Source organism: Mugil cephalus, chromosome 7, assembly GCF_022458985.1.
Source record: "Mugil cephalus isolate CIBA_MC_2020 chromosome 7, CIBA_Mcephalus_1.1, whole genome shotgun sequence".
In the NCBI taxonomy this organism is placed as follows: Eukaryota; Metazoa; Chordata; class Actinopteri; order Mugiliformes; family Mugilidae; genus Mugil; species Mugil cephalus.
The window spans coordinates 6,381,687-6,396,986 of record NC_061776.1 but is presented as its reverse complement, the minus strand read 5'-3'; positions in this window follow the sequence as shown (position 1 = coordinate 6,396,986).

The following is a 15,300-nucleotide window of genomic DNA, read 5'->3' as shown; positions in this document are numbered from 1 at the left end:
GGGATAATATTTTTTAATTTTAATTTCACTCCAGTTTTTTAATTGAACACACCAACTTATATTCAGAAAAAGCAAGATCTTTCTTGTTTTCCGACTTAGCCGATAACTCAGGTGTGACGTCGTCCCCATTACAATGGAACAGTCCTTGGAAAGTGACCAGTGCTCGAATGGAAAAACACAACAACAATCTAGAAAGAAAGCAGACTGAAAGTTAACGTAATTATTCCTCCATGTGTCCTGGGTCTGCTCACATCTGTCCTTTCACATGGTCGCTCGCCGTCAGATTCAGCAGGTCGGATGTTTTTGTGAGGCCCGTTTCAAGCGCATCCAGGATGTATTTCGTCATCTTGTGATAAAAGCTGTGAAAGCCCCATTGCTTTCATCTGATTTATGTGCGCAATGGTTGAACATGTGTGCAGGATGCGCTGGATGTAGGTTAGAGTCACGCAGTCGACGTGAAATGAGACGTTCCACCGTAGCAGATCATCAAAAGAAAAAGTATCGCGGGGAGCAGATCAACACGTTGAGTTTCCGTCTAGCTGTAAGGCAGCAATATATTTATAGTGCACCCATGAAATTCTTCTCAACCTCAGATACGCTGCTTGTCATCATTCCTGTTTTCACCGAGTACATCTTATTTTGAAATCTGATGTTTTTCATGCAAAGTTGTCCCGGGTGTCGTTTTGATCCTCTTACAGTATCCAAATCGGGCCGTGGAGTGAAACTAAGACCCCTTGTGTTCCTCGCGCATCTCTGCACCGAATGCCGCCTGCCTCCGTTATTTTCAGGGACAGCTGCTGAAAATGTTCCCTTTCATTCTCTCTCTTGGCAGAGTCATCATCGATTTAGCCTAAGCCTTTCGCTTGGCACCGAGCGGCTGCGCGGGAAGACTTAAGTGCAAGTGCCAAAATCTGACACTTGCAGACACCCCGATACTTTGTCAAGTGATACGAAGAGCTGCTTGTCGAGAAGGACACACTATCCCACGTCTCTGTGTGAGAGGGAGGATGATGCAGTGCGTGGTGTTGTATTACCACACAACAAACCGATGCCTTACATTATTCAGAGTGTTGTTCACAAGAGGATTATCAGATCCAGAGTGTAGAACTTTGAAGACATTACTGACGCTTTTCCTCAGTGTGTGACTTCCACCAAAGTATCTACACCTGTGTTATTTTGAGTTTCTCGTTTCCTAGAAGACATTTCATCATCCCTGCATTGGTCCTTCTGAGTTCTGAGCTGGAATTTTCAACTGGAACGTCCCCCGAAGTCAGATTTTCTATTCGGAAAGTTTCTCACTACTCTCCAGTGGAGTTTCCAAGATGGCCGCCCTGTGTGTAAACGGTGGTTAGAAGCTCCTGTAATATTCCGTTTATTAGCTCTTCTGATTAGTTTTTGTTGATTTTTTCCACATATATACATTTAAATGCTGTTACAGTGTAATTTAAGTTTTCGTGTGTTATATGGGAACAAGTCACGCTAACAACGGCTAATAACAATAGACCGGCAAAACCAAACCAGAGCCAAACACCATTGTGAACAGTAATTGTATTTTTTTTTTCTACGTTTAAATGAAATAATTAAAACTTTTGGGCACCCTAGGGGTTCGGAGGACGTACTGCAGAGGAGTCGCAAAATCTTTGGTTGATTAGACATTTTATATATATATTCCTCATAAAATTTAAATTTCTTTTTTCTTCTTCTTTCTTTCTAACATGAATCCAAAATATTTTAATATAGAACACATACAGTATGTAGGTAGGGGGTCCCTACTTAATCTCTCTCTCACTTTCTCATAAAGTAAACTCAGAGTTTCCTTTAACAAATTCTACTTGACCTTTTTTTGGATAAAAATGTTTTTACTTTATTTCTTTTCTCATTGATTCCTCTGAATATTCCCAGTCATCCAGGTCCACGTACATCCAAAAAATCAAGCTAAAACAAAGGGAGCTGGACTTCACCATGTGTGTGATTATGTGAATCTAAACAGAATAAGATAAACATGGTCACATCCGGTCAACAGTTTTGAAGAACTAAACTCCCAAAAAGGGCTGTAACATAAATACGTCCTCCCCAATGATTCTTTTGGATATTTAGTGACAAACATTAACACAGAGGAAAAGATTAACACTAAGCATCAGCCTGAGATCCTCGTGAGATGTGACACCTGCAGTGATTCCTTAAAATGAAGCACAACATATTGTCATTCTGAGCTAATGACTCAAACGACAACAGCTGTCAAACAGTTTCAGGGAAATCTTTGGGTATGTGGCGATGGATGACGACACGGAATACCTCAAATTAAATCCCAGCAGAGGATTTTTCCACAACCGTTTCTGATCAGGAACGGAATTAACTCGGACTCAGATCGACACGGACGTGACGAAGCGAATTGAAGCAAACGGGAAAAGCGAGAGTGTGGTGGAACTAGAGGGGTCACGGGGAGTGTGATCAGCGACCCGGAGATGTAGGCGGGGGTCTGTTACTCATTCAAGGAACAAGGGGGTGGGCGGGGGCGTGTGTGTGTGTGTGTGTGTGTGTGTGTTCGGACTGTGTGGACATAAATCTGAGTTAAAGTTTAAGGGTGTTGACTTGAGGTCGGGGAAGGAAAGCCTTCAGAAAATGTACACGAGGTGATGCGATATAATGTTATAGCCTGTAGCAGAACGTCTGGGAGTCGTGTGTTTGCAGACATGGGACGTGTGTGACTGACATGTGCGGGTTTCAGCTTCGTGAGAGAAAAGTGCGTTTGTGTTTATGTGCAGATAAGATGCTATCACGCTCCGACGTGCTCCAACTGGCCCGGTTACAGCGTGGCCGCTATCAGGGGTCGGCGGGGTCGCCTCGGTCCACTTCTGGTGACCCGAGCTGTTAATTAGTGAGGGAGAGCGAGTCGGGGCCAGTGGCTGTTGTTTCATTAGACGTTCTTTAAATGTTTGACAATTAGCCAACACGTTTACAACACACGCTACAAGACGCTGCTGGTCTCAGAGTAGATGCATTTTTAAAAACACGTGCCACACGTATATGTTTAAACTAAAGTAAATTACAATAAATATCACTGAATGACAGGGGTGTTTCACTGTACAGTGTTTTATTAGCAGGATTTACTGGCAAAGAAATGTTCTACTTTGACTATTCAGCAAAATAGAGTCATTAACCTTTCAGAACCGAACGGGTCGCCAGCAAAACGTTAAAGCTCGTGGTTTGCTCTATTGACAAAACTCAAAGTTTGGCTGAACACTGGGAAGTTATGCTTTTGTCTGGAAGACCTTCGTCAAGGGTATACCGTACTTCCTCTAATAGAGGCCGGGGCCTTTATTTACTCAGCCGCCCAGAACACTCAGCCATTATTGGAGGCTTTTATTAGAGGGAGGCCTTTATTTCTAATTATCTTTGTTTCATACTGATACATACCAGTAAATTTGCTCAAAGTATTCCTACCGTTTACCCTGCTTTTTATTTTTCTGCATCTTAAATGACCATAGCTTACCAGAGGGTAACCGTCCCGGTGTCAGAACAACTTCTTATTCTTTGTGGGTCATTATTAAAGCGTTTCACATCTTCCTCTTCTGTATTTTACTCGGCTGCATATTTCAAAACCTTCCTCTTGAAGTTCAAGTCAGATTTTCTTCTTTGCGCCACGCTGCTAAAGCTCTCTGTTGTTTTGACAGCGTTTCATGAAAATCTGGGTTCATGTGGCACTTCAAATGTGGCTACTGCCACCTGTGGCACCTGTGTGTTACTACACACTATAATTGGTTAAGGAGCGTACACGCTCTGTAGTTGAGGTCGACCTTTATTTGTTCCGGTAAACCACCATTATAAACTGCCATTATAAGAGACCCGGCTATTAATTGAATACCAGCCACTATTAGAGGAATTACGGTAACCAAGATCATTTCTACCAACAAATTCCTCCAAACAACTCTCTCTTCCTGAGTCGCTACTTCCAAGTGTTCAGCCTGTCTTTTAATTTTGTCCATTCGTGAGTTACTGTAATTCAAATACCGACAGATTTCTTTCTTTTCTTTTTCTTCTTTTTTTTTATCCATAGGAAGATGTTTAGGTCTTAAAGGGTTAAGATCGATGACCTGACTACGCTTCCTCTGGACTAATTCGTTTTCATTTAATTAATTAATTAATTCTACGCTCTGCTCAACCTCCACTAGTTACAACGAAATGTTGGATTATGCAGTGTTCTTAATCTCTAATTAGTTTTGCAACTCTCTTTTACCTTTACGGAGCAGTTGGCATGGCAACCGGCAGTCACCATTATGACCGGTAGTCACATATGTTTTTATCAAATAACTAACTAAAACGAAATTTCTCCAAAATCAACATTATATTAACTACCTAACATGACAGAAACCATTCTTGAAAAAAAATATCTGACATACCTGACAGTCGCTTTAATGTTTTATTTCGGCCCATCCACTAACATGGAGGGGGAGGAGCTTATGACCTATACTGCAGCCTCCAGACACCAGGGGGAGCTCTACTTGCTTTGGCTTCATGGTTTCACACTATAATCTACTGGGCCCGAGCCGCCACTATGAGCGATTTGCACTTTATATAATTTTTAAAGAATCTTGGAAAATATTTTAATTTGCCAAAAAAAACAAAAAAACAGAATTTTTATTGTCAGGACTGAAACATCGAGTCAACAATGTGCGAAGAAAAGCGCTGAGGTGTGTTTCGATTCCAGCAACTATTCAGTAAAGCCTTTTTTATATATATATATATATATATAATAACAAACAGCTGTCACATCTGTAGCTACAGAACACACTGGTGCGATTTCTCACATCTGGTAACAGACTTTCGACTCCTCGTTTGCATTCTCCCGTTAAACCGAGGAACAAAACAGAGATCAAAGATTAAGATTCAGCCTCTGTTATCAGATAATCTGCTCGTATTTGTTTTCATTTGAGGCGGGAGCAGAAAAAAAGTAAATGAATAAAAAGCATTGAAGATGAGGAGGAAGATATCTCTGCAGCACGTTTAGTCACCGGCCTTATTTTGCAAAGCTTGCTTCTGCGTCTAATGAGTATAAATGAAAGCACGTTTACGGTGCGTATGATGCATGCGCCTTCTGCTGCACCGGGGGGGAACACAAATCAGAAAGACTTCTTGTATAATGCACCCAACACTTGAGGAAACACCAACATCGCCACGGTTGATTTGTGCTCATTCTCCTGTAGCGCACTTTTAACTGAAGTCATCCAACACAGCGGCAGACATGACCGGCATCCACCAGTTGCGTGTCTTAACATGTTAATAATCATCACTGTCAATAAGGGGAAAGACGTTGTTGGCCACCATGCGAAAACAAATAAAAAATAATAAAAGCACTCTCCTTCTGCACATGACCCAGCCAGTAGCAATCACCGTATTTACATTACGCAGAATAAATGACCCTAATCGAGTGCGGCTGCAGCTCCTAAATCAGTGAAAACAGCCACTGCAGCCTGACAACATGTTCAATTTTCCAGCCGCCTCACCTCATTTTTATTCTATGTGTAATGTCCAGAGTCATGGAGCAGCGGTTTCGAGACCAAGCGCGAGGGATGGAAGGGGAGGGGAAGGGACGGGGAGGGGATGGGAGGGAAGGGGAGGGGAGGGAGGAATGGGGGTGGCTTGCGAGGCCTGCAACGGTTTAAAGCACCATGCATCTTTTCTATCTGACGGACTCCGCTGGTTACCGAGTCGATGGTTCACTGGGCCATGAAGGAGCCGATTTGTTCTCCTCCCCGAGACGTGCTCTGGATTCAGCACACCGCGGGAAAAAATAAAAAAATAAAAAAAAAATCATCCATCTCAACAAGTCATTTAATCTGGTGTAGTTTCTGTGCATCCTGGGGGGGGGGGGGAGAAGGAAATTTCTTCATCACGTTTCACAAACAGATGACTCCTCGAAAGCTTTCCATTCGATTAAAGTAAGTAATTCCAGAAACATGGGAGTTGAATTAGAAGCAAACTCCGAAACAGCGTGGATGCTGCTTGGGTTTTTCTCCGGTGTAATTAAAGCAGACGGCTGGAGGGAGATGCCGGGTGTACGAGCATATGGGAAACTGGGGCGCAGCTTAAATAACCTTAAGGCTTATTCTAAAGAAGATGCGAACGAGTATAGGAAGCACTCTCAAACCACTTTCATATCGTGTGCCGATAAGGCAATTTAAATAACAGGAAGAAAAGTCTCAGCAGTAGCTTCCTCTTTAACCATTTGGATGACGAATACAGACACTACTACTACTACTACTGCCGCCATGTATGTTTGTATGGAGAGGGTTTTGCCTTCATGCAGGTGGAGAACGTACGTACTAGTTGGTTGTTGGCTGTAACATAATGACCACCTTCCAGGGTCTCCCCTGTGCCTCCAGATCAGTTGTTGGACAGGATGTTGTTAGCGGAGGTCCCATGCGTTGATCTGTGGATCATCCCACATCCCACCAGTTTGGGATCTAGTGAGTTTGGAGGCCAGGTCAACATCTCGTGCTGTTCTTCATGTTTTTTTTTGGCTGCATCCTGCTGAGGATGGCTGCTGCCATCGAGGAGAGTCATTGCTATGGGGTGAGGGTTCCTGGTCTGGTCTAGGTGGGAGCTACATGTCAGAGCAACATCCACATGAATGAATGCCAGGTCTAAAAGTTTCATCTGTCCTGACATAAGCCTTAGTAGTGATGATGGAGGCTCTAGGAGAAGAAGTTGTTCCTGGGTGGAACGGGTATTTTTTGATGCTGCCAGCTCTCTTGTGTAGGGATATGAAGTTTACAGATCAAGATGGATAGTTTCCACCCAGTGGTTTTACCAATTAATTATTTTTCCTGTGCAGCTGGAACAGTGGCAAACGATATTTTCCATCGTGCTTCTGCAGGAGTTCAGAGAGCTTGGGCTGCCTTTGCCAGGCAAGAAGTCTGCACAAAATACATGCCAATCTATCCAGTAGTTGATGAGATACTGCAGTCTGGCTCAAAAAGGTGGGCCAACCAAGCCACCACGACTCTGATCCACTCACACATTCATCGGGGAAAAGGCACAAACAGAAATAACTATATTTGAACCACCGTGTTTCACCAACGTGGACAGCTTTGTCAAGCCTAGTTAGGATCTAACTGCTTCCACCCAGCCTAGATTCAGTTTTAGAGACACATCCATCCACCCGCTGAAGGCCTGCGGAGGCGCAACAATAACACAACTGATTTACTGCGACGCTACCTTTGGGTTCTGAGGCCCAAAACGAGCGGAGAGATGACTCATTCAGAAAGTAGCGTCTCTGTCAGCGGAGACACCGTCGCTCCATCACATTGATTATCCGGTCAGAGCAGACGACTGTTTACAGGCCGATCAATAGTTAGTGCAAATTGTAATCACAACTAACACGCGCGCAAATGAACGAAAGCGGTCATTCGTTTTGTTCAGTCGGGGAGTTTAGGAAGTGTGGCCGCATGCAAACACACATATGTGCATCAATTGATCGTGAACCCTCCCCCCGCATCCAGTGTTTGGAGGCGTGAGCTCAGCAGCTTGGTCCGCGCACACAAACCTCATATTAATCTGGAGCCGGTGGCTGACAGTCCGATAAAATTACTGACCAGGTTTTCCTTATTTATGTGCCAATCTGGGCGGCACCGCATTCATGCATCTTTTAAATGGAGTGAAGAGCAAATGGGTCCCGAGATAGATTCTCTTATTCCCTCTGCAGAAATTAAAGCTTCTGCTACGGTGGTTATTTCCTGGAAAGCTGCTGCTGCTGCTGCTGCTTGATTTTGTATTTACACATGTATGTGTGTTGCTTGGATATTGGTTTCCATCCACTACACCGAGGCTGCAGCCTGTCTGAGCTGCATGTTAAAGTCTTAAAGGACATCTGTGAACTTAAAGTCACAAATTCTGTAAAACAAGCATTTTTGCTTCTTTTTTCACAATGAGGTTGACAATTTGCATCTAAAATAAATGCAACTAGATTTATTTGAGATCGTCTTGGTCGAGGGACACTCTTTTTAGGACATCAATGGCAACGTTTTTGACTAAGACAAATAGTCTGAAAGAGACTATCATGAAATGAAAAGGAAAATATTTTGTCCTTGAAATGAACGAATATAATACAATGTGTGTGAGTCTGTTACTTACAGAATTGATGCAAATTATTGATGTGTGGTTGGGCAACAGATGACGACAAATGATTTTTCAACAATTGAGTGATTTTGACAGCGTGAGAAAGTGAAAGTGGTGAAAAGAATGGATCAGCAGGAAATCGACTGTCAGCTGATCTTCTTTATCACAGATTCCTTGTGAAAAGCTTCATTATAGTTTATATATAGGTTTAGACTGAATTACTCGGTAGACATACGAAAGCCCGATTCGCACGGGATTAGTTTCATCTGGGGACCTCCAGTAATTTCTAATAATCAAGGAGGTCGTCTTTGATGTTAATCTTGTGCGAATCGTCCATGTCCCGGATTTGTAAAGCAAAAATTACATCGTAACACAGAGGTCTGCTGAGAAAACTAATCCAGTGCAAATCGACATCTCTGTGATTTAGATGTGAGTTTTTACTTTTTCGTGACTTTTGTTTGATTTGCGGCTTTTTTTCTGCCTCTTGTCTCTTAAGAATCATGAAGGATGTGCTATAATTCAGAGTTTGGACCGATGTTAGAGCGCAAAGTCAAGATGTCGCTGAACTATTCACCCAATGAAATCATTAAATCAATCATTAATGTGTTCACTGGCAAAGGTGAGCTGATTTAAACGGTCGGTTATTTCTTCCCCGGGATAAATAGTATCATTATAATCATTGATTATAATTTGCAAAGTATTTAAAACTCTCTTTGACACACAGTTGAGTGAGATGGAAAGTAGCAGAGCCCTAACAACGGAACGTGAATTTGAGTAAAACAGAGTTTGTTGGGCCACATGAAACACAGACGTAGGGGGTAATATGTGAATCACAGGACATCCTGTAAGGATGTAAACTAATCCTGTGCGAATGGGGCTAAAGTTTCAAAGACAGAAGATGGTTTCCATTCATTTTTGCCTAAGAAATATTCTGTAACTCACAGCTGAGTATTTTTTTACAACTTGGACATGCATGAATCTCCTAATCTTGAATCAACAGTGAAAATTATTTAAAAATAAAAATTCAACGGCTCAGTTTATGCCTCTGCTGGACGTTCATTTTTGTTTCTGCTTCTGCTTCACAGTTGGGACTGAAACTTTTGCTGAAGCCAAGTCATACAAATATTTGTATCTCTGAACCTCCTGTTGTTGATTCAAAACAATTAATTTAGAAAATTCTAGAGATTGAGAAGCAGCTGGAAATACTAATGCTAGACTAATATAATAATATACTAATGCTACTAATGGTTCGCACCAAGCGGACCAATCACAGCTCTTGAGGTCTGCATTGACATGAAATTTCTGGGGAGGTGCACTTCAGTCTACGGCATTCGGGTCTGCGCAGGGTTGGGTTGTCACCATAGCTACGGCATTAAACTGACACAGAAGCATTAGCATTAGCTACACATTTAGGTCACAGGCCAAAGGTACGCAATGCTAATGGGTGCCAGTATGTGATTTCTGGTTAAATAAGGCAAAGTACTTTTACCAAACCAAAATAGCGCCAAAAGCTTCTATGTTAGAGATATTGTTTGCTCATTTCTGGACATTACTCCTTTTATTGTATTAGTATATTTTATCAGCTACAAGCTTATGCTAACTGAAGCCAGAAACGCTCAGCTGGTCGTCTAATAGTCTAATACAGTGAAGGGTCTTAGCTTCATACATGAGAGTGTCCAGAATATAAGGATAAAAAGCTTCGTTATGTCGGAGTCCAAAGAGTCAGCGACGTCACCACTTGGTGATCCGAGGAGAAAGCAGAAATATAAAAGAGCAGCATTGTGTGCTGTGGTAGAGACAGTTAGCCTTCTGACACAATCCCCGGGTGGTTTGAAGGCTTTTTACTTTACCAGCAACACAACGGTTAGATTTATGCTTTAATAATTGTGTTTTAGTACATTTCACTTTTACAAGAGGGAGGAAATTTAAAATGAGGAGCAATACTAGTGCTGCTATCATTGCTATAAACTGAAATGCATTCATCTTGTTTTATGGTGGGATTGTAACCAGAATAATTCACTCTTTGTCTTGTGGTTTGAAAATGTTATAAAAAAAAGAAAAAAAAAAGAACTGAACAAAAGGACCACTCATGTTGCAGACACATGTCACGCACAGTGTCAGGCAAATGTTGTGAAACAGAAGATGTTGATTCATTGCCGACACCGAGATGATACAATTGTAAAAACAGCAACACACACACAAACGCACACAAACTTGAAGCAGCATATTCACCCCCGGCCACTGGCTGCATTTGAAGTACATTTGTAAGTGAATTTCATAAGTGTGGCAGAATTGAAAACAGAAGTCTGCAGATCAATATTTGAACAGAAGTGCTTTGGTTTACTCCCATGTGAGTGTGAATGTGTGTGTGTGTCTGTGTGTGTCTGTGTGTGTCAGGATGCCTTGGGCAGTGCTGGTGGGACCGATGCCAGACACTTTACTGTCTGGAATTTGATGGAGTCTGGTAATGTTTTATATGCACTCGTCTCCATGATGCATTATGAATGAAGCCCACCTTCCATCAGAGAGACACAGTAACAGACAGTGAGGTATCAGTTTGCAGAGGCTCATGTCACGTGTGGATGTGGATGCACCAGAGTGTGATTCTTCGACTTAAACGCCCCATTTTTCTTTGTCTCTCTTGAAAAACAGTCGTTCAATCTTTGCCTCGACATTCACTTACATTGTAGATTCCCATGTTGCTTCATGCTAAACAACGCTAACCTGATTCCAACCAGAATGCTAACATCTTCGATATGATTGATGATTGTTGCTAGGCGCAGTTGGCTACCAGCGAACATGTTTGCTACCCAAGTAACCTTGTTATACATTTACCATCCCAAATATTTTGAGCAAAACAAGCAGAAGAAAAAAGTTGTGCTAGTGGATACAAGGAGCTAGCTCTTCCTGCCGTCACCACTCACGTTAAATGACGACGTAGGAACCATAGCCTGTATAAAAAAATGGATGCCATGACAGCTCCTCAAAAGTGAAGCCAAGCTGAAGTCTCCATGGTTACAGCCGCCGAGTGGCAAAAAGTAACAGTTGAGCATTAGCTACATCAGTTTGATTCAAAAGCTTTAATAGCGTCTCAACTGTAAAACGAAATAAAAAGCTGAAAAAAAGGGCAGTTGTACGATTGACTGTACCAACAGATCATAAAAGCAGTCTGAGATAACAATAAACAACAACATCAATAAATGTCCTTTTAACGTCCGGTCGGACCCTACAGTGTTGTATGGCTAACGTTACTTCTCAGTAAAGCTCTTAGCGTTAGCATCTTTTATTTAGCTGCATTTATCATAATTAAATGACCTAAAACAAACTGAAACTAACTGAAACTGAGGCTAATCCCCTTTTCCAAATAAGTGGGAAGGTACTCAAGTACAAAGCCATTGGAGCTGTGTTATGTTAAGTACCAAAAGGTCTTACTTTAGTATTGAAATAAGGTTCATCTGCAGTACCTCCGCGGACCTCTAGGGTGTGAGCAGATGAATGATATCAATACTCCACTCTACTGCTCAAACTCTTTAAGATGACACCGTCTGCATCCCTACTGTCCTAAATTTGACCAATGGGAGGAAGCGGAGACGAGTCGTCCATATTTTCTACAGTTTATTGTAAAATTTTCAACTCTCACACACAGTGACCCAGTGGGAGACAGAGGGAGGGACGGATGTCATTTGATGATCCAACAGTCCGGCCCCCTCTCAACCCCCGAGGTCTCTTATTTCCTCACTTTCCCACAGACGTCTCCTTCGATGATACACTATTGATTTATTGTCCACCACATGACAGAGAGGCCGAGCGAAAGATGCCGAAAGAGGGACGGTGCGATATTGAACCAGGGAAGAAATACAGACAGTGAAAGATATTATGAAGGTTTCTGGACCGGTTTGTTGTTGTCACCATGTACGGAGTCGACCAACAATGAAAACGCTCCTTTATCACTGCCGGAATTAAACATGTGATGAGTCCAGAAAACCACAGAGTTTTTTAAAGGTCGTTTCTTAATGAGTATAAAGCAAATGAATTATTGAGCGTGGGAGATGAGACGCTGGGTAGTGCATTACGGTCTCCTTGGTAACATATTGACTTCTGTGAAGCTTAAATTAGCCAAATGACTTTTTAAGTCCGTCTTTTTAGTTTCTTTGGATAAAAATGTGATGAAGGTCACTCTGTGTTTGCACACTCGTATCCTAATTAGTCTCTCAGGTGGGTTTAGCTTCTTAATCTTCTTGCCACTCAAGAGCAGCTCTACAGTTAATATATCTGCACTTGCAACTCATGCACTAGAGAACTAGAACTACACATCAGCATCTTTCACATTAACATTAACAGTTGAATCCTTGAGTTACTGCTAGAAATGTGAATCGCAAGGTCATAGATACTTAGATACTCTGACTTCTGATAATCAAATGACCGTTGTTGACAAATTAGAGGAAATTCACTCAAAACCTTCCTCAGATTCTGTCTTCACAAGGAAGGGGTGAATGTATGGATGTCGTTGAGTGTCACGGGATATCGTTGTTCTTCGGAAAGTTATCGACCTCATAGATTCGGAACTGGACGTTGCCCCTAAATGCATATGGTTAGTTTCTCGCCCATAGACTGTAACTGTAACGCGTCTTCACTTCTTTCCATTGGTTAAACTGATGCTCTAGTTCTAGGGATACGGGTGCCGCCGTCTTGCAACTTTGGTGCCAGAGTCTGCACAGTACGGCCATGATGTAGCAACCGTGATGCACGAAACTTATAACAATTAATACTTACACAAGTATCCATTATGTAAGGAAGCCCTAAGTGGTCATGCATTCATAGATTGCATTAGCGTCTCCTTTTTCCTGTGATGATGAGTTAATTTACTGTTTTCACAAGATCTCATGTTATATATCTCACTATCGGGAAAACAAAGCTTTGTTTTCCAGAGATAACAAGTTATTTATCTCGTTATTTTGGGAAAACAGGGCACATTTCCCCGATAACCAAGATAAATAACTCAAGATCTCGAGAAAACAAAGGAAATTAATTTGTTATTATAGGAAAACAGAAAAAAAATAATGTGTGCACTCACGGCCACTTATGTCTTCTGTAGTAATGGAACTTGTATGTGTACTTCAGTGCTTTAGTTTGGCCCAAAACCAATCAACTAAGATGGAGGAGGCGGAGCTTATGACCTATACTGCAGTCAGACACAAGGAGGAGCTCTACATGCTTTGATAACACTTTAGAGGAGCTGTTATGGCGTCCATCTTTTTTACAGTCTATGGTTTTGCCCGACACATAGTGACAAGTGTTGGACGTCAGCTTCATTTTGCCAGCTTTGAGTGAAAATGAACCGTAACTTGTCGCCCTCTCACTGTCCTGGAAGCAGCACATGTGTCATGGAAGGCAGTTATGTCACTGAAAAGGCCACGCCCCCTTATGGGTGACAACAAAGAAGAAGTTGCTGTGTTGTGTGCTGTTGTTTGAACAATGTAAAAGATAAAACTCTAATTTTTTCTGCCTCGTTCAAGAGAGAGACCAAAACCGTAGAAATGTACGACTTCAGGCCATAAAACGGGTGGAAAAAGATGGAAAGTCGTGGGTCAAAACTTAATCGCTTTAAATCATGATGCTAACATTAGCTAATGTCAATCGTCATTGTTGTTAATTACAATGCTAAAAATTCAAATTTCATGTTAAAAAGTTGAAGTAGTGAATGTTGATGCTGAACTGTGATGACAGTAGGTAACGACGAATGTCGATGTTACTGTGAAGCGTTTTTTAAACAAAAGGGTTAACGTTGGCTAAGGTTCACACTGTATTTATGTCATGATTCATTAATTTAACAATATGAATTGATGACAGATGTCACACATCACTCAGTGAGTTAAATGACACCTCTGGCCACTGACTGAGCTTGTTCACCCATTTCTCCGTCAGTTCGCTATATGAATACATGGCCCATAATTTTTCAAGTTTTTCTTCTTGTCAATCAGCATCGACATTATATACGTGTCTGCCTGACTAACGGCAGCCATTTCACCTGCTTTCTGGCCGACAAATGCTAGCAAAAATATGCACAAAATAAACACTGACTATAGGGGATTTGTATTTACCGCCAGTGGTTTATTTTCCTCCAAAAAGGGGCGTGGTCTAATTCGCTGCTGTCATCTATTTTAGTTTGACGGCTGTCGAGGCTTCAAAAGTTCAACGACTTTGCCCTCATATTTGCCGCAGCTTATCTACAATACCTCAACTTCTGTACCTGCTCGTGGAACCACAGTTTGCGCTCAGTTTCACAGAAGTTGTGTTTTTCTTCTTAGACTTCAGCTGCGCTTTCATATCAGGAGCTTAATGCTCTGATCGAGAGGTTCAAGGGGGTCACATTTACCTCAAACAGATTCCATTTATTTTGCATTTGCATGTAGATAGTGTCGGTCAAAGTGCAGTTTTTCGTTGGATTCAATTTATTTCTGATTCATCCACAAGGAAACAAGAAATGTCAGTCAATAAAAAAGAAAAGCACATACACCGCGCTGCAGTTTATAATAACTAAAAATCCAATCGAAGGAAGCTTGCTGACCTCTGACCTCCTGATAGATGGGTGCACATGAAAATAATTCACATATATCCCTGTAGATGCAGCAGCCGTATTAGATAGTGCACAGTTTTTATTAGTAAAAAAAAAAAACCTCTATATTTCCTTTCTCTGCAACAAACACAGAAGAACAACATTCAACACGCTGAGCTGCTCATCTGTCTCAGGGAGTCCAACACAAAATTAGGGCCACTCTCTGCTCCCAGTTGCCTAGGCAACCGCTCGGAAATATAGAGGATTTCCTGCATGGGGGACCAGCACCACGGCCATATTATTTACCTCTGGCTGAGGCTGTAATCCCTGTCACCTACCCCGCTGTGTCACAGACTATACACCTCTGGAAAAGCACATCCAACCCCTGCAAGCAACAGCAAACCCCCCCCCCCACCACCACCACCAACCCTAACACAGACACACACACACACACAGTACAATCTCCATGTTGTGGGTCTCTGGTAACAGCAGGGCCACAGTTACCATGGCAATATCGATACTTATCTTCCTTTTTTTTTTTTTTTTTGCTCCCACCCCCCCTGCACGTCAACAGGTGAGCTCTGTAATGTAAATTTGTCGCGCTGCCACACACAGGAAGAGGAAGT